Genomic DNA, 20,420 nt, shown 5'->3' with positions numbered 1-20,420 from the left:
ATAACGTTATTAGGAAAGGCACGTAGAAGTTTAGATCACATTTATGACTATTTATGCAACTGATCCCAGGGAAGTAAAGATCCAATAGACAGCATTTTCTGTCAGCCTCTTAAATCTGAGAGATGGGTACTTTCTCACTAAATTACCTTTAAGGAAAGATTCCAGTAATTTAGCCCATAGTTCAAAAAAATAAGACAGTTCTGATATCAGTATCTCTAGTCTATCTGAGATAAAAGCAATTCTCTGAGGTTAAATAGAGTAAATAAGTATCTTCCTGTAACTTTCCAATTCACTTTAAAGTGAATAATCAAAATGAGACACTGATTTCCATATTAAATCAAGTTCTTGTTAAACAAGATTGTCTTTCTAGATATCAAGTTTACTACAAAGAAAACTTTATGTATCAATAACAAAAACTCCCAGTACAGCTAGGAAGTAACTGCTGTCTTACCCACTGCCAGGACCTCTTCTATGAAATACAGGCTCACTTTGTTTAAAACGTTCTTAAGGCTGTGCTGTACCTTTGAAACAAAACCACTCTCTTCTTCATTTTCTGCCTTCTTGAAAATCGCTTCTCCGAAACTGACAGATGGTGCGTCTGTCACTGAGTGTTTCCTCTTCGTTATCTCTGCCAGCTAATATTTCCCCTGTGCTTAGCTGCTGTCTGTGAGGCTGTGTTCCACATCATTCTAGCCTGATCAATGGTGTGCCTGGTTTGAGGTTGGTTTTGGCCCCGCCTCCAGCTCTAAGAGGAAAAAAAACCCCGAAAACTCACAGCTGGATTTCCTATAAATCCTCTCCTTCCAATCTGGCTCTGTAGCTATGGCACATACTAGAGGGAAAAGCTGCCAGTCACAAACCAAGAGGGGCGATCCTTGCCTGAGGTCCCCTTGTGCCAGTGCCCAGTGTGTAGGTTATATAACAAACCCCATGGTTAGCTGACCTGAAACTTCACAGGGCAGGAGGAAGCATTTTCACCAGGCTTACGTTTTTCCATGCCTAGTGAGTCTCAAAAGAAGATGCCTGTGACTGAAACACACACACACACACACACACACACACACACACACGCGCAGGAGGAAGCATTTTCACCAGGCTTAGGTTTTTCCATGCCTAGTGAGTCTCAAAAGAAGATGCCTGTGACTGAAACACACACACACACACACACACACGTATTGCACATGACTGAATATTTTTTAACATGTTAAAATTATGAAAACTGATTCCAAGGAGAAAATGGAAAAAAAAATCCAAATAAAAGAGTATCAGATTGGTATGCTTGCACTTTTCTATCCTAAAACAGAGGTCATCATTCACATTTAGATGACACTGTAGCCCCTGAAAGACAGGATCTGCCGGTACTCATACTACCAATGAATTCTGTGAGTCAAGAGAAGGCATGGGCTGCATTTCAGGTTCGAGAGAGAGAGAAGACTGCTCCACCAAGTATAGTTGACCATGCAACACCAGTCTGCTCTGGAATCACTAGGGCATAGGGAGCACTTTCAGATTTACATACTCTGCACAGTCCACAGTAGTCAAACCTGACCAGGTAGAAAGGCTAAATGTCTACTGCAAATAGCCTCGTGAGTGCTGTTAAAATAAGGCTAAGGATTTGAAGACTGCACCAGGACCCAGAGTCAGAAGACCTGGATTCAAGTCACAGTGGCTTGGACAGTGGCCCCAAACAAAAAAGGCACAGGGTAAAGATCCAGAGACCAAACAGGTGATTTCAAAATTAAAATAAGATGATAAAATATGCTGTTGTTACTATTTCAACTTTTGTATTGTTCTTTTCAACAACAGAGAGAATATTAAATACTATTAATATTGAATCTGGCAAAGGATGGTACCAAACAAAATACCACTACCTGTGGTAAGGAAAGATAAAGATAAAAAGATTCTGGGAATAGCATTCAGGATACCAAGTGCATGCTCAGGATAACAATAACTCAGATTTTGAATATCTGAACTCTATAGTGAGGGCAGACGTGGTAAGCATAGGTCAGAATGGGGTTGAGTAGTAAGTCTGAAACCTTAGTTGTCCTTCTGCATTTTCACAAAAGAATCTGGGAACCATCACGTCTCATCAGTCTTTGAGTCCCTTAAGAGCAGGGATATACACAATTGGTGTTCACTAAATATGTGAATGAGTGAGAAACTGAACTAGATAAGAGCCACTCACTGTAAACGAGGAATTGCAGATGATAGTGAGAAACCCAGCTTGCAGTTGGAAAATCAGGTTCTTCAAGGCTGAGACTCCGTGTGTGTCCTTCCAGTACTGTCAAATATGAGGTTGGGATTTGTGGGGAAAGCAGGTTTCTGGGTCACTCAAAAGAGAGGATCTCTGCTTGTGGACCACTGATCCGATCCAGCCTTCTACGCTCACCCCTAACCATCTCCCCTTCCTCATTTCTTCCCATGAGAATGCCATCTGCTGACATGAGTGTGTGTCAAGAACCAGGATGTTTACAAACATCTCTTTAATGAAAGTATGTGGATTGTTAGAGTAAATTCTTCCTAATAGGGGATGGAAGTCCTTGTTGGCTGTGGCTGGCAAGAAGTAAGCTTTCCAAATCCAGAGGAACTCTGCTCTGTGTGGGCTGTGTCAGGGGCAGCTGTGGACCCACCAGGGGCAAGGAAAGGCAGATGCGTTGGGTTCCTACTCCTACTCCGCCTGCCTCCCACTGCCAGTGTGTTTTTGAGTTCTTGACCAAATGCACTGGAAAGTTAACCTACTTTGATAATGGCTTCAGGTGTTTGATCTCTTTCCCACAAGCTGAAAGATTAGATTAATTTGGGGTAAGAGAATTTACTGAGTGTGAAGGTTTAACCTAATGAATCCTTTTGCACATCTATGATATGCAAGGCATTCTATGAGGCTTTCAGCAGATACATGCTTGCAGTAGCAGGTTTACCACAGGCAACACGAAAGATTACAATCCAAAAGAGGATATGAGAACAGCGGGGGAGGGAGAGTGCAGCTGGGGCGCAAGGGGGAGAGATCACATCGTTTGGGGAGTGGGGGGTGGGAGAAGCAGAAAACACGACTGGGGTGGTAGCATTCAAGTTTGGGGAGGATCTGCGTGGGCAGAGATGAAGGAGGACACGTGAAAGAGGAGGGCTCTCCCGCAGGAAAGAATGAGCCCAAAGGCACAGAGGCAGGGACAGAGCAAGCTCCGGAAATGATGAACCATCTGCTTCTGCTGAAGCACAGAAAACATATGGGAGAATCACGGGGGTATGAGACTCCCAAGGCAAGGAGGAACCATACTGTGGTGTGGTCTTGAGCGCCGGGAGGGGGTGTGGCGAGTTTATACTAAGTTCAACCAGCAGTCCTGAGCCTTTGGAGATCTTTGAGCATAGTGTAACATAGTCTGAGCAGTGAAATCAAGAAACACTATTTAGGACACCTGGAGTCACAGGCAAATTTGACCTTGGAATACGGAATGAAGCAGGGCAAAGGCTAATAGAGTTTTGCCAAGAAAATGCACTGGTCATAACAAACACCCTCTTCCAACAACACAAGAGAAGACTCTATACATGGACATCACCAGATGGTCAACACCGAAATCTGATTGATTATATTCTTTGCAGCCAAAGATGGAGAAGTTCTATACAGTCAGCAAAAACAAGACCAGGAGCTGACTGTGGCTCAGATCATGAACTCTGTATTGCCAAATTCAGACTTAAATTGAAGAAAGTAGGGAAAAGCCACTAGACCATTCAGGTATGACCTAAATCAAATCCCTTATGATTATACAGTGGAAGTGAGAAATAGATTTAAGGGCCTAGATCTGATAGATAGAGTGCCTGATGAGCTATGGAATGAGGTTCGTGACATTGTACAGGAGACAGGGATTAAGACCATCCCCATGGAAAAGAAATGCAAAACATCAAAATGGCTGTCTGGGGAGGCCTTACAAATAGCTGTGAAAAGAAGAGAAGCAAAAAGCAAAGGAGAAAAGGAAAGATATAAACATCTGAAGGCAGAGTTCCAAAGACTAGCAAGAAGAGATAAGAAAGGCTTCTTCAGAGATCAATGCAAAGAAATAGAGGAAAACAACAGAATGGGAAAGATTAGAGATCTCTTCAAGAAAATCAGAGATACCAAAGGAACATTTCATGCAAAGATGGGCTCGATAAAGGACAGAAATGGTATGGACCTAACAGAAGCAGAAGATATTAAGAACAGATGGCAAGAATACACAGAAGAACTGTACAAAAAAGATCTTCATGACCCAGATAATCAGGATGGTGTGATCACTGACCTAGAGCCAGACATCCTGGAATGTGAAGCCAAGTGGGCCTTAGAAAGCATCACTATGAACAAAGCTAGTGGAGGTGATAGAATTCCAGTTGAGCTATTCTAAATCCTGAAAGACGATGCTGTGAAAGTGCTGCACTCAATATGCCAACAAATTTGGAAAACTCAGCAGTGGCCACAGGACTGGAAAAAGTCAGTTTTCATTTCAATCCCAAAGAAAGGCAATGCCAAAGAATGCTCAAACTACTGCACAATTGCACTCATCTCACACGCTAGTAAAGTAATGCTTAAAATTCTCCAATCCAGCCTTCAGCAATATGTGAACTGTGAACTTCCTGATGTTCAAGCTGGTTTTAGAAAAGGCAGAGGAACCAGAGATCAAATTGCCAACATCCGCTGGATCATGGAAAAAGCAAGAGAGTTCCAGAAAAACATCTATTTCTGCTTTATTGACTATGCCAAAGCCTTTGACTGTGTGGATCACAATAAACTGTGGAAAATTCTGAAAGAGATGGGAATACCAGACCACCTGACCTGCCTCTTGAGAAATTTGTATGCAGGTCAGGAAGCAACAGTTAGAACTGGACATGGAACAACAGACTGGTTCCAAATAGGAAAAGGAGTACGTCAAGGCTGTATATGGTCACCCTGCTTATTTAACTTCTATGCAGAGTACATCATGAGAAACGCTGGGCTGGAAGAAACACAAGCTGGAATCAAGATTGCCGGGAGAAATATCAATAACCTCAGATATGCAGATGACACCACCCTTATGGCAGAAAGTTAAGAGGAACTAAAAAGCCTCTCGATGAAGGTGAAAGTGGAGAGTGAAAAAGTTGGCTTAAAGCTCAACATTCAGAAGACGAAGATCATGGCATCCGGTCCCATCACTTCATGGGAAATAGATGGGGAAACAGTGGAAACAGTGTCTGACTTTATCTTTCTGGGCTCCAAAATCACTGCAGATGGTGACTGCAGCCAGGAAATTAAAAGACGCTTACTCCTTGGAAGGAAAGTTATGACCAACCTAGATAGCATATTCAAAAGCAGAGACATTACTTTGCCAACAAAGGTTCGTCTAGTCAAGGCTATGGTTTTTCCTGTGGTCATGTATGGATGTGAGAGCTGGACTGTGAAGAAGGCTGAGCGCCGAAGAATTGATGCTTTTGAACTGTGGTGTTGGAGAAGACTCTTGAGAGTCCCTTGGACTGCAAGGAGATCCAACCAATCCATTCTAAAGGAGATCAGCCCTGGGTGTTCTTTGGAAGGAATGATGCTAAAGCTGAAACTCCAGTACTTTTGCCACCTGATGCGAAAAGTTGACTCATTGGAAAAGACTCTGATGCTGGCAGGGATTGGGGGCAAGAGGAGAAGGGGACGACAGAGGATGAGATGGCTGGATGGCATCACTGACTCGATGGACATGAGTCTGGGTGAACTCCGGGAGTTGGTGATGGACAGGGAGGCCTGGCGTGCTGCGATTCATGGGGTCGCAAAGAGTCGGACACGACTGAGCAACTGATCTGATCTGATAAAGGAGAGAGTGAGGCTTCTCCAGCGGCTCAGCAGTAAAGAATCTGCCTTCAATGCAGAGATGCAGGCTCAGTCCCTGGGTTGGGAAGATCCCCTGGAGGAGGGCATGGCAACCCAATCCAGTATTCTTGCCCAGAGAATCTCATGGACAGAGGAGCCTGGTGGGCTACAGTCCATAGAGTCACAAAAAGTTGGACACGACTGAAGCGACTGAGCATGCACACACACATACAGATGAGAGTAGGCAGACTGAAACACTTAGGGGCCTATTGTAATAATTTAAGCGACAGGTCATAAAGACTCAAATTTGAAGGATGAGGGTAAAAAAGGAATGGTTCTATAGGCAGTTGCATAGCTAAGAGAGTCAAAGGAGATAAGTCAAAGAAAATACTACCTTGAGGGACTTCCCTGGAAGTCCAGTGGTTAAGACTCCATGCTCTCAGTGTAGGGGGCATGGGTTTGATCCCTAACTGGATAAATGAGGTCCCTGAATGTCGAACAGTGAGATAAAAAAAAAAATACTACCTTGATAAATTTTTTTTTGGAGATATTTGCAGGCATGTGTAAAAAAAAAAAAAAACCCAACTTTTAATTTCAGTAATATTTGTAATCACTGAAGATTGCAAACTACCTAAATGCCCACCACCAGGAACCTTACAAATAAATTAAGGTACCTTCATAGAATGAAATTCTATATGCAGGTATCTAAAATATACATGAGGCACCACCTGCAAGGCAGGAGACCCCGGTTCGATTCCTGGGTTGGGAAGATCCCGTGGAGAAGGAATAGGCTACCCACTCCAGTATTCTTGGGCTTCCCTGGTGGCTCAGATGGTAAAGAATTTGCCTGCAATGTGGGAGACCTGGGTTTGATCCCTGGATTGGGAAGATCCCCTGGAGGAAGGCATGGTAACCCACTCCAGTATTTTAGCTTTGACAATCCCCATGGACAGAGGAGGAGCCTGATGGGCTACAGTCCATGGGGTAGCAAAAAGTTGGATGTGACTGAGCCTGTACACGCACCGGGAAGCTGAGGCAGAGTCCGGGTGATAGGCACCAGACTGCCAGTGGTTAAGGATTATTTGTAGAAGAGAAGTTATAGGCAGGGAGTAAATTTATGTCAAAGAAAGAAAAATACTGAGGAGTGGAATGAGCACTGGGTGGGACTCAGGATTTGAATTTTGCTTTCAGATTGGCACCTGTCTTCCCCAGAACCAGGTCAACCTAGGCACTGTATGACCTAGCCACATGTATGTGTGAGTTCTGCCCACAACCATCAACTGGAAGATGCCAGAAACCTGTCTAATCCAACTCTGCCTATATTCATGGTCAAAAGACCAATAGCCACGTGTCCCAGGTAAATTAGTACTTGAAAAGGAACACTGTCCATGTTTGGGACAAAAATGCTTTTAAGGATCAAACCAGGTAGCATCGTAAAGGGCATGACATCTGAAGCTTCCCATTTTTATCAAAATTCTAGGCATAAGAAGTCATCTACGTATTACAAGTAATTTCCATGCCCATGTGTAAGTACAATGCAAGTTCATGTAGGAAGAACAGCAATAATAATTAGGCCTGATCTGCTGGCCCTCAGTTTTGTAATTCTTAAGCTGGGGACTAATACTTCAATCACCAATTCCTTTCTTTTCAACAATAGGACATCTTTAGTGATTACATAGGAAAAATAAAGTCTAGCCTCACAGGAGGGGTGTGGAACCTCAACAGCAAACCCTGGGGGTCTATGGCTGCTGTGTCTTGTTAGAAAGGCACTGATCCAAAAGGTAATGGATATGACTCCTTGGGGATGTTGTTTTCTTCGGTGTACAGAGCCAGGACAGACAATTAAACATTTCTCATCAGCTCTGTAGAGAGGAAAACACACCGAGGAAATGGGGACGTGACAGAGGAACACAGCACATCAATGGAAGAGCCTTTCCTACTTAACGCGTAGACAATTTGCCTTGTGTGCAGAATTTGTGCAAAGCAAATTAAGAGTAGGATTTCGCAGCTGGTGAGGGCAGTATGGCTTCATGAATTAGAGTATGTTCTGTCTTTCATGCAGCGAAACAAATTACTTTATGTCCCAAATGCTTGGGTTTTAATCTTGAAACTGCCCGGTACAAGCAGCGTGAGGATGGACAAGTGACTTGAGATTTCTCCTTGTTAAATGGATAACAGTAAGGCAACTGTTAGGGGTGCTGTGAAGATCAAGTGGGTTAATACATGTAAAATGCTGGTATAAGAGCGTGGAGCATGGTATAAGCTTTCAATAGGTGTTATCTACCATTCCAGAGGGAGAAAGTAAAAATATAGGTGATTACGACTACACTTAAAAGGCTGATTCTGACTAATTGCAATTCAAGTAACAGAACCCTCTGTAAGAAGAGCTAATTGCAGTACTCATCCGTAATGTACTTTAAAACACTTGAGCATATATGGTTGGTGCTATTAGTACATGTGTGTTGTTTAGGTTAAGTTAAAACCCAGGTGCTGTCAGCATCAGATAAAGCATTCAGAGTCTGAGACAATCTAGCTGGCCTTCTGACAAGGGAGCCTGAACTTCAGAATTGGCTGTTACAACTCCTCCTTTGTAACCATTTCCACATCAACAATCCCCAAGTAGCATTCTGAGAGTCAAAAATGGGTTTCAATTGGTGAAAATTGTTACACTGACTAGCATGCTTGGTGGGATTAAAGTGTCCAAGAAATATATGTTGACATTTCAGTGTAAAAACCCAGTAAGACCTTGATCTGAACCTCTGTTAATAATGCCCCAGTCTAAAGCCCTAAATAGGCCTAGACCTGTAATCAGTATGATTTGGTTGTAAGATTTTGGAAAGAGTAGTAGTTGATCCTTTTTTAATTCAAAACTTGCTTCTTTGACCACCCTTGTTTACCAAAAAGGACCTAAGAATTGTGCATGATCAATCTGATAATCTTAGTTCATGTTCACAACCATCACTTTTAGAAGATTATGTTTGCCTGATGCAGGCTATAAGGGTGAGACAATCTGTTTTTGGAATCTGGGTGTTTGCCTCAAGCTTCTTTTGAGTCTTTTATATAAGGCTGTGGTTGAAGCATCTAAAAGGAAAGTGAAGAAGAGCTGGAACTTCTTGAAACTTGTATTTATCGATTTATGTTGGGAGGGGTGTGTTTGCTTGTTAATAAAAGTCAATATATCTGACAGAATTTGGTCCTACATTGGATTGTCAATATGACTCAGTTGTGACTTTGGGGGAGAGTAGTTGAGACCTTCTTTTGCCTCAAAAGTTCTTCTTTGACTACTATTATCTGGCAAAAAAAATCTAAGAGTTGTGCAGGACCAATCTGATCATTTGTGTTTACTAATAAAGATGGTACAGAGCTCGGAACCCATAAGGCATTTAAGAATACCAGCAAAAGTTCAAAGTTTGCTTGACTAAAGAGCCTAGGACACAGATGCTTCTTTTGATCATATTTGCTTTAGATATTGAATTCTAAGTAATCCACCAATTTCTTAGCAAAAAGAAACTAGGAAAAAAACACATCAGAAATGTACTACTCATTATTTGCTTTATGCTATGAATATAATTATAAGTATGAAATCTTATAGTATAGGTTCTTATCCTGTAGTATATAGGTTCATTCACTATTAATAAATTTTTATTATCTTCACAAAGTAAAATCAAAGACTGTAATACATTCTGCTGCTGCTGCTAAGTCGCTTCAGTCGTGACCGACTCTGTGAAACCCCATAGACGGCAGCCCAACAGGCTCCCCCGTCCCTGGGATTCTCCAGGCAAGAACACTGGAGTGGATTGCCATTTCCTTCTCCAATGCATGAAAGTGAAAGTGAAAGTGAAGTCGCTCAGTCGTGTCCAACTCTTCGCGACCCCATGGACTGCAGCCCACCAGCCTCCCCTGTCCCTGGGATTTTCCAGGCAAGAATACTGGAGTGGGGTGCCATCACCTTCTCCAATAATACATTCTAATAACTGATAAATATAACTATAGATATTTTCTTTAAAATATTTTAATTACATCAAATAATGCTCATTGTAAAGTTTTAAATAAAAGTCCCCCTTTTATCCACAATTCCTAATTCTACTTCCCTTCCTAGAGCTAATCACTATGAACAGCTTAGTGTCTATTTTCTGAACTTTATATATATATATATGTAATATACACATATAACTTTTCATGTATATATAATATATACATGGGCTTCCCAGGTGGTGCAATGGTAAAAGAATCCACCTGCCAATGCAGGAGATGCAAGAGATGAGGGTTTGATCACTGGGTTGGGAAGACCCCCTGGAGGAGAAAAATGGCAACCCACTCCAATATTCTTGCCTGGGAAATCCCAGGAACAGAGGAGCCTGGAGGGCTACAGACCATGGGGTCGCAAACAGATGGCCATGACTGAGTACACATACACACAATATGTATACACACATATTTCATATGTGTAAAATACACACACATTGCTACATATATGTACATACATCCATGTTGTACACCCATTAGATAATTATCTTTACATAAATAGAATCATATTATATGTATTATCCAAAGACTTACTTTGTTCACTTAGCAGTCTTAGAGATGTTCAAATGAACAAATGTAAAAGCTACTAACTTAACCCAGTGGAATACCAGTGACTATTTAGTCAAAATCTGGTACCAGTGAAGCAAGGCCAAAGAAGTCACGCTGCTCTAGAATGGAGTCAGAAACACAACTGTACTTTTCTAGATGGGTCATTTGTCAGATCTGTCCCTTCTGTTCCTCTCCAATAACTTTAAACCCTGGACAGTGTGGAAGAACAGATGGATGAATGAGTGACAACACAAAACTCACATAAATAAAAAATTAATTGTGTGGATGAATGAATAAAGAAATTGTGGTATGTGTATACAATGGAATATTACTCAGCCATAAAAAAGAACATTTGAGTCAGTCCTAATGAAGTAGATGAACCTAAAGCCTGTTATACAGAATGAAGTAAGTCAGAAAGAGAAAAACAAATACCATATATTAACACATGTATATGGAATCTAGAAAGATGATACTGATGAGCCTATCTTCAGGGCAGCAGTGGAGATGCGGACAGAGAGAACAGACTTGTGGCCTCAGTAGGGGAGGGTGGGATGACTTGAGAGAGCAGCATGGAAACATATCAATTACCATATGTAAAATGGATAGCCAGAGGAAGTTTGTTCTATGACTCGGGGAACTCAAACCAGGGCTCTGTGAGAACCTAGAGGTATGGGACGGAGTGGGACAGAGGTTCGAGAGGGAGGGGACATACATATGCCTATGGCTGATTCATGTTGATATATGGCAGAAACCAGCACAATATTGTAAAGTAATTATCCTCCAGTTTAAAAAAATACAATAATTAAAAAAAATTGAGTGGAATTTGGTTCCTGTACTTGCTGTAGGTGACAGACTATCCCTCTAGCATGCCCACAGGTATCGGGAGTCTGTCTGCTTTTTTTATACCCCATTTTAAGCAGAAAATAAATACCACCTTCTACGGTTGAGTTTCTTTTACTTATGGCACTGAAAACGTTGAGCTTTCAGATTCGGATACTGAGTTGCGTGGATGCATGTGCCTTCGGAGCACGAGCAAGCAGCGGCGTGTGCTAGTCTGCAGGGGTCCTGCAGTCAGGCACAGGCAGGAGCAGGTGTGCACAAAGAGGGCTCTGTGACTACCCACAGTCTCTGGGGTCATGGAACCCATTTTCAGGTTGCAACTTGTGGTTTTCACGTTCTCAGGATACTGTGTGTGCCTCCAACACAATTTCAGTAGCAAACATTCCAGGTAATGTTGAAAACCAAACAAGCTCAAGTTTATGTTGTGCTCTAAAAACAAACTCTCCCCAAATCCCTTTTCTAGCATTTAACATCCCTAAAGCTCTGTTTGGAGAAAGAAATGGCAACCCACTCCAGTATTCTTGCCCGGAGAATCCCACGGACAGAGGAGCCTGGAGGGCTACAGCCCATGGGGTCCCCAGGTGTTGGACACTACTGAGCGACTAACACACAAACAGGTTTAAAAAAACACAAAACTATCATATAATTTCTACTACATTAATCCCTTTTCTTTTTCTAGTGAAAAGTTACTTTTCATTACAAAATTACAAATTTTCTCTTTGTTTCTAGTACATATTGTTTAACATGGAAAGTTCTGCGAAGCCTGTTATGTTTTCAGGTAGAGGCAGCCTACTATAATATATTCTCAGTTTGAAGTAAATCAAGGTAACTGGCTGGAGCACTTGGATTACTGACTGTTTTTTTCTTAACTTTCTTTATCTGAAAAGATTACATAAGAAAAGTCTGAGGCACATAGGCAGCAGGAGGGCTCTGAATGAACTGAAGGAGCAATGACAGCTGTACATGGAATTCAAATGGTAAGAACTTAATTCCACATCAGGTACAGTTTAAAAATGTCAGCACTGCCTTATCTATGTGATGCTCCACTGTACGTGTAGGATTTCTACTTCAATCCTTGTAAAATTCCAAGTTATAAACTTCTGGTTTCTATTACATAGAGGAAAAAAAAGAGTAATAGAGGCAAAGCTTGTCATAAAAAGTTAGCTGTACCTTGAGAAGTCCTACTGAAAATGGAGAAAATAAAATCATGCAAGAATAATTGGGTTCACCACTGTGGGCTCAGAAGAATATAAGCCATGAGGAAAAAAAAAAAAGAATATTCATCTTGGCAGCATCTCTCTGACAAATCTGAGGCTCTGGAGAGCTGGCTTGCGGTTTCTGTTGCCAAGGAATGGAACCTACTTTGGCACTCGTGTGGTAGGAAGGTATGTGGAGTTCTGGCATCCAGCAGCTGAGACCAGAGAAAGTCAACAGGTGGGCAGAAAATATAAACTACCTGCTGGGGCGATGCCAACTTCACAAATAGTACACGGGATGATCCCGCAAGAATGGACTTGCCTCTTGGAAACTGGCACCAGCGTGCTTCAGGATTGTCTACCCTAATTCCATGCCTGTCTTTTCCTTTCACTCCTACTGTTAAGTAACCCTTCACCTTATTATACTGGTTTACGTTTTCAACGGTGTTATCTTTAATTCTAGGTGGAGAAATCCACAATTCCTGGGTGTAACACAGGAGCCCTCTCTAATTATGATGCTAATGGCGACAACCAGGGAGCCCGGTTTGGAGGAACAAAGCCCCCGTCACATGACGGGTCAGGCTGATCACTTTCTAAACTGGATTTCTTCCACTGCTTTGAAGTCACCAGTCATTGAGGCTCTGGAGAGCTGGCTTGCGGTTTCTGTTGAAGTCACCAGTCATTGCCTTGCTCAATTTGTAGGCAGCCCAGAGTTCTGACTTTTATTCAGGGTTACCATCAGAAATCGGATTACGGAATTTTTAATGCATGTGCATTATAATGCAATGAAATTACAAAAAAAAAAAAAAAAGAGTCTCGGATTGCTCTTAAACTTTGAAATTTCAGAACAAAAGCAGACCTAAGTAGATTCTGAAACTATCATGAGCAGCATCTTTTTAAACCTTGCAAACCAAAAGCACATCCCTCACTTTTTTGCTAATATCTGATTGCTTTCTAATAAGCGCTCTACATGATTTGATCTAAACCAACTTCAGAACTAACTTGGAAGCCTACTTATCTAAGAGGCTCAGGCGTGCTCGGATCCTAAACTGGTTCCTCATTTTGCTGTGATGCGTGGGTGGCCGTGAGCATTCCTGGCAGCTATAAGGCATTTGCTAATGTATTTGGCTTTTAAAGTTGTTAATCATACTTATCAACACAGGCAAGCAGTACTGGCCACAAAAGATTAGCTACTCTACTACAATGGTCCCAATAGTCCCAACCCAGGAACATCAGCACCAAGTGATAACTACCTCAGCCAGCTACAACCATCAATGACTTCAGAACTTATTAAAAACCTTAGCTTCTAATAAATCCCAGATTTTCTTTTCCATCACCGTAAATACACACACACACACACACACACACACACACATACACACACACACCCCCTCCCCTCGCTAAGACCATTTGCAGTGCTGTATATTGTTTGTATTTTTAAAACAGCTAGGATGCACTTTAGAATACCACACATATTTTGAGTTTTAAAGTGACCTTTACTGTTAAGGGTTTCAGGTGCTACTGAACTCATACGAAAAAATGTGTATAATAATCAGGACAGAGACTGCTTTCCAGGGAAACTAAGCCTTGTTCAAATCCTTTGAAAGCATTAGATGCTAACTGCAGTTTTTCTCCTAGGCACACAAAACATTGTTTTATTTAGAGAACAAGAAAATAATTCACCCAACTCAGAAGTGAGTGCATCAGAGGATTCATAAATAAAATTAGTATTGGGGGGGGAATAGATACCTAGAGCTGAGCCTGCTAGTCTCTGGTGAAATCTGGTTTTCACTGAAAGACTCTTGCATAACAGACTGCGTGCTCATCAGCAGACATATTTTCGTTAAAGTGCCCAAGTCTGGGGCATGGTGTTCATTCTTCCCGGCCCATCTTTATCCCACAAGGCTAATATTAGCATAACTTCTATAAAACAAAACCAGTAAAGGTTCATCTTCTATTTCAATTCTCAGAGAACTTTCTACACAGTGACCTTGAGGTAACCTGTGACCCATCCACTTTGTAATATATCATGGTTTATATATATATATATATATATATATATATACACACACACACACACACAAAACCAAACCCAGTAATGCTCTATTCTGTTGACCATGGAAAAGTTGGAGTTTGGAACCATGCTGCTTGAACATGATAACAGTCCTCATATTTGATGTCAGTTTCATCACTTGGGCTTCCCTGGTGGCTCAGATGGTAAAGAATCTGCCCGCAACGTGGGAGACCTGGGTTTGATCCCTGGGTTGCGAAGATCTCCTAGAGGAGGGCATGGCAACCCACTCCAGTATTCTTGCCTGGAGAATCCCCATGGACAGAGGAACCTGATGGGCTACAGTCCATGGGGTCATAAAGAGTTGGACATGACTGAGCAACTTATATTGTTGTTATTGTGTTCATCACTTGAAGATGTGGTTACTTCATGGTTTATATATGGACTGAACCACTGTGGGAAACAGAGATATCTCACTTTCTAGGTGTCTTCAAAGGAATGCAGAATACTATTTCCCTAAAGTGTCTAAATGCAGGCCATTCCAAAAACAGAAATGGACCAGATAGCTTCTTGGGATGAAGAACATGATCAGTAATATTTGACTAGATGCTATCCAGGTGGCCCAGTGGTAAAGAATCCACTTGCGAATGCAGGGGATGTCAGAGATGTGGGTTTGATCCCTAGGTCAGGAAAATCCCCTGGAGAAGGAAACGGCAGCCTGCTCCAGTATTCTTGCTTGAGAAATCCCATGGACAGAGGAGCCTGGCAGGCTACAGTTCACAGGGTTGCAAAGAGTTGGAAATGACAGCTGCTGAGCAGCCATCCATGACAGCCCACAAGACAAGAAATTTGAAAGATGCCCCCCAACTCCCTGCCCAGCTCATTGTTTTTGGTGACATGTGCAAACAGTAGTGACAAAGCATCTGCAGAGGTGAGGACCAACTGGAGACCTTCCCACTCTTAGAAACTGAGTCTTCTATCTCTATCATTTCAGTTAAGTTCAGTCGCTCAGTTGTGTCCAACTCTTTGTGACCCCATGGACTGCAGCACACCAGGTTTTCCTGTCCATCACCAACTCCCAGAGCATGCTCAAACTCAAGTCCATTGAGCTGGTGATGCCACTATCTATCTCTATCTATCTATTACTCTATCTGTCACTATCTATCTCTATGGTGCCTTGAAAAACTCTCTCCATCCAGCCTGCTCCTGCCAAACGTGTCACTTGTCAGGCTGGGCAATGGGAAGAGCAAGAATCACTTGTTTTCTGGACAAGAAGCCATGTGGCTGCTCAGAGGATACAGGGACTTTTGCAAGGGATGTAGGGCCTATAGAGCCATCAAAGTGACCTCAGGGTTTCTCCACTCACTGCTGTGCTGGGTGATGGTGCCTCATCAGGCAGCTCTTTCAAAACAGTAAGATTCAAGGGAAAATCTGAGAGAGAGAGAGAGAGAAAGCAAGCAAGAGAGGGCAGTGCAGCCCCACTGGGAAGAATGCCACTGAGTCCTAAATAAGAAACACTTTGTTAAAAATATTTTCACAAACTTATAAGCTTTTGCACAGCAAAACAAAACAAAACAAAACAAAAATGACAAAAAAACTATAAACCAAAACAAAATGACAACCTACGGACTGGGAGAAAATATTTGCAAAAGATGTGACCAACCAGAGCTTAACTTTCAAAATATACAAACAACTCACATAACTCAATATAAAAAAACAAAAAAACAAAACAACAACAACAACAAAACCCCCAAAGAACCCAATCAAAAATGGCCAGAAGACCTAAATAGACATTTCTCAAAAGAAGACATACAGATAGCCAACAGGCACATGAAAAGATGCTTAACATCGCTATTATTAGAGAAATGCAAATAAAAACTATAATTAGGTTTCACCTCACACCAGTCAGAATGAACATCATCAAAAAGTCTACAAATATGAAGTGTTGGAAGAGCTTCCCTGGTGGTCCACTGGTTAAGAATCCACCTTGCAATGCAGGGGACGTGGGTTTAATCCCTGCTTGGGGAACTAAGATCCCACATGCTGCAGAGCAACTAAGCCTGGTGTGCCACAAATAGTCTCCGTGCTCTGGAGCCCACTCGCTGCAACTACCGGGCCCGGAAGTCACAATTAGAGAGTCAGCGTGCTGCAGTGAAAGATCCTACGTGACACAACAAAGATCCGGCGTGTCAAATAAGCAAATATTGTTTTGAAAATGCTGGAGGCCATGTGGAGAAGAGGGATCCCTCTATCCTGTAGATAGGAATGCAAATTAGTGCAGCTACTATGGGAAACAGTAAGGAAAACAGCATCTCAAAAAACTAGAAACAGACCTACCATACGATCCAGCAATCCCACTCCTGGGTATATATTTGGAGAAAACTCTAATTCAAAAAGAAGATACATGCACCCTAACGTTCATAGCAGCACCATTTACATTAGCCATGACATGGAAGCAATCTAAGTGTCCACCAACAGATGAATGGATAAAGAAGATGTGGTGTGTGTGTGTGTGTGTGTGTATAGATATATAAAGTGATGGAATATTACTCAGCCATTAAAATGAATGAAATATTGCCATTTGCAGCAACATGGATGGACCTAGAAGTAACCAAATAAGTCAAAGACAAATATTATATGATTTCACTTATATTTGGAATCTAAAAAATAATATAAATGTATTCATTTATAAAAGAAACGACTCATAGACACAGAAAACAATCTTATGGTTACCAAAGGGGAATAGGAGGAGGAGAGATAAATTGGGAGTTTGGGATTAATTGGCACACATTATTATATATAAAACAGACAAACAACAAGGATTTACTATACAGAACAAGCAACTATATTCCATATCTTGTAATAATCTATAATGGAAAAGTAACTGAAAAAACTATATATATGTCTATGTGTATAACTGAAACACTTTGCTATATACCTGAAACTAACACAATATTGTAAATCAACTATCCCTCAATAAAAAAAATTTCAAAATTTAACATTAATTTTTTTTAATGCAAGTTTAATTAAAAACTACCAGCCCAGAAATTATGCTGGTAATTGCCCAGAAAAGATAAGGTACTTTCTTTTCCATCAAGAAGCTCTCAGAGTAGCAAGGGAGAAACTGATTATTTCTAAAAAGAAAGGCAAAGGATAGCAACATTTATTGAGTGTCCATTGCTATTTCCTTCTCCAGAGGATCTTCTCGACCCAAGGATCAAACCTGCGTCTCTTGCATCTCCTGCACTGTCAGGCGAATTCTTTACCTTTAGCCCCTACTGAGTGTCAAAGCTTGGACAGCAGTATTCACAGTAGTCAAAAGGTGGAATCAAGCCAAGTACTCATCAGTGGATCAGTGGATAAACACAGCGTGGTATATTCGTACAGTTAAATATTGTTCGGCTTTAAGATGGAAGGATATCCTGACATGTGTTACAACAGAGCCTTGAAGACATTATGCTAAGTGAAATAAGCCAGTCACAAAATGACAAATACTGCATGATTCAGCTCATTTGAGGTACCTGCTGCAGAGAGAGAAAGTAGAATGGTGGTTGCCAGGTGCTGGGGGGAGGGAGAGATGGGGAGTTGTTATTTATTGCGTGCAGAGTTTCAGGTCTGCAAGATGAAAAGAGGTCAGGAGATGAATGATGGTTGCATAACAATGTGAACGTACTGAAACATTACTGAACTCAATGTTTATTTAAAGCAATGCTTTTTCCCATAACCGATATTTCCTTATTTTGTTGAATAAAATAATTGAAAATTTCTGAATGTTCATATATCTACACAATTTAACATTCACTTAATACACTAAAAAGAGGTTATGATGGTAAATGTTATGTGTATTTTACTAAGTTAAAAAAATTGTTAATAATGTCAAGATGGCAACAGCATAACATTAAACCAAGGCTGGGCCCTTCTAACATGGGGCTCTGTCATAAACTTCAGGGCGGCGTGCCCATGAAGCTGGCCCCTTGTCATGCTCTTAGAGTATTCACCACTGCTGGTCCGTATGGGGGATGTCCTCCCATTAAACTGTGAACTCCTTCAGAACAGTTTGATTCGTTTTACATTCCTGCATCATCACACACATATATATTTGATGCTAGAAGGTATGTATTATGTTCTTTGAAATTAATTCATATTATAAATGAAAAAATATAGACAAATTGTTTCATTAAAAAAAATAAACTTACAAGCATTCATAAATGAGGCTAATATATAACTAGCAGATACAGAACGTTTCCAGAAATACTTTCTCTTGCCTCTCCCTGCAGCATATTTAATGTCCTTTTCTATTGCGCGTCTGTTTCCTTTTCTTCGTAGTTCTCTGTTAGGGATGAAGAAGGAGTACAATATATATGCTAGTCACATAACATGTATATGGTAAAGCCCCAATAACATGTATATGGTAAAGCCCTTATTCCTCTGCTGTTTGAAATAAGATTTCAACCATGAGATTCCTCTTTGGCACTGCCTAATGTGGCAGAGGGAAGGCACTGGTGACCTGAAGAAACACGGCTCTCAGTCTAACTACTATAATTCTTATTTGTTCCCAGGTTGACTCTCACTGAGACTGAATTAATTTCGTGTTGATCACTGGTCCGTAAAACAGTGATAAATTAAACGATTGGTAAATACAATGACTTTCAAAGAGAGAGAAGGGTTAGGAATCCCATTTTCCATTTGGGGATTACTACAGAATTTCATTTCTGAAAAGAGATCACAGATTAATTTAGTTAAGAGCTGATAGTCAACTAAAAAAAAGAAAAACTTTGGTGGAAGTCATCCAACTTGTCCTAGATTACCCAGCATTTATTGGCAGTTTTGAGAGTCTGGGGAGAAAGTTATTAAAAGTGTTATCTGAGGACAATAGTTCAGACAATGCACTACAGGGTTAATAGAGTTTTCCCCTTGGTTCTGCAAGGACAGTGGTTTTTCATTACTTAGTTTATAGGTCTTTTCCATATACATGATGCTGCCACATACTGAATTTTGGATAAATGAAGAGTCACTGTATCATTAGCTTAGAGGTTATTAAACACTTAGCATTTTCATTTCCTTAAGCGTAAGTATCCTTGATATATTTTTGTTTTATAAGATACAGCCTTGTGCTCGTCTCTTAAATCTTTTCCTTAATTAAAATAAAATCCCTTTATATCAGTATGTGTCTTCCTTCTAGATTCATTTTACCAAGGTAATTTAGATTTGTGAATATTTAGGTCTATAGTTTAATTTTACTCCTTCCTTTATCTTTCTATGACTAGTGGTAACGTTTGATTACAAATTTAGAAAAACCACATAACTGAAGTAACACTTGTTCCCCATGACCTGCTCAAGTTCCAAATAATTTATTCTTAGAGACTAATTTTATCTGTGCTCTTTCACTCTTTTAAAAACAAATCATTCTTTCAACCCAACTAACTACTCCAATTCCTTCACTTTTGCCTCATAAAAGTACAGAAAGTATATTAAAAGGCTACTGCCTGGCTATTGCCAAAAAGCGGTAGGACATTTAGATAGTAGTTTTCAAATTTAATTCTATTATCCAATTAAAAGAATTTAGTAAACAAACAATTGGACAATATGTGTAAATGTAATATCCAGCCTTCACTGAATAATTGATGCTTTTGAACTGTGGTGTTGGAAAAGACTCTTGAGGGTCCCTTGGACTGCAAGGAGATCAAACCAGTCAATCCTACAGGAAATCAGTCCTGAATATTCATTGGAAGGACTGATGTTGAAGCTGAAGCTCCAATTCTTTGGCCACCTGATGTGAAGAACTGACTCAACTGAAAAGATCCTGATGCTGGGAAAGACTGAAGGCAAGAAGAGAAGGGGACAATAGAGGATGAGATGGCTGGATGGCATCACTGACTTGACAGACATGAGTTTGAGTGAGCTCCAGGAGCTGGTGATGGGCAGGGAAGCCTGGCGTGCTGCAGTCCATGGGATCACAATGAGTCGGAAACGACTGAATGACTGAATTGACAGACTG

At 41.0% G+C, this 20,420-nt stretch overlaps 1 protein-coding gene across 5 annotated transcripts in view; it reads right to left on the bottom strand.

The window, feature by feature from the left end:
• Nucleotides 1-20,420, bottom strand: part of STARD13 (StAR related lipid transfer domain containing 13) — a 227,960-nt gene that overhangs the window by 96,948 nt on the left and 110,592 nt on the right. Inside the window, exon 1 of one of the 5 annotated variants that reach the window (XM_027557444.1) lies at nucleotides 522-712. The exons of the other annotated variants lie outside the window; for them this stretch is intronic. The gene's annotated coding sequence lies outside the window, so the exon portion shown is untranslated. Of the gene's footprint in view, nucleotides 1-521; nucleotides 713-20,420 lie in introns of those variants that run through there. 5 annotated transcript variants of the gene reach the window in all.

The sequence above is a fragment of the Bos indicus x Bos taurus genome, chromosome 12 (genome assembly GCF_003369695.1).
Source record: "Bos indicus x Bos taurus breed Angus x Brahman F1 hybrid chromosome 12, Bos_hybrid_MaternalHap_v2.0, whole genome shotgun sequence".
Lineage (NCBI taxonomy): Eukaryota > Metazoa > Chordata > Mammalia > Artiodactyla > Bovidae > Bos > Bos indicus x Bos taurus.
The sequence above is the reverse complement of the archived record's forward strand: the minus strand, read 5'-3'. Positions and strand labels throughout refer to the sequence as shown.